This window comes from Fulmarus glacialis, unplaced genomic scaffold, assembly GCF_000690835.1.
Source record: "Fulmarus glacialis isolate BGI_N327 unplaced genomic scaffold, ASM69083v1 scaffold4835, whole genome shotgun sequence".
Lineage (NCBI taxonomy): Eukaryota > Metazoa > Chordata > Aves > Procellariiformes > Procellariidae > Fulmarus > Fulmarus glacialis.
This window is the reverse complement of record NW_009212222.1, coordinates 9538-10000: the sequence shown is the minus strand read 5'-3', so window position 1 is coordinate 10000 and position 463 is coordinate 9538.

Sequence of the window (463 nt, the reverse complement as noted above, 5' to 3'; positions counted from 1 at the left end):
CTGGTAGACGTTACGACAAACAGATAAAATCATGGAGAGAGTTTATTGTATCTTTAATAAAGCAACAATAGAGAAAACGTATGAGCCCCTTCTCCACTGCCAGGGGGCTCACGCGTGAGAGGGGGGTTTCTGGAGAGGACGAGCAACAAGCCAACTGTCGGGACGCTGATTGTCTGTTTGGTATTTTCCCGAGTGGCACGTATACCCCATTCCAATGCATTCACGTCTCCAGCAAAGTACACTGTGTGCATGTGTACACATACAGGGAGCAGAGCATATACGAACTGCTTGGTCTGGTACCCCTGTGCCCATGTGAGTTGCATAGCCGAACATGAACAAGCTCTGTTTGGCCACTGGCTTGAACCTCTTTACCACCTCTTGGCTAAAACTCGGCTTCCCACATGCAATCTTCCACCAGCTAGTACGCACGATGTTTCCCTCCGTCTTCGCCAGGGAGAGGTAC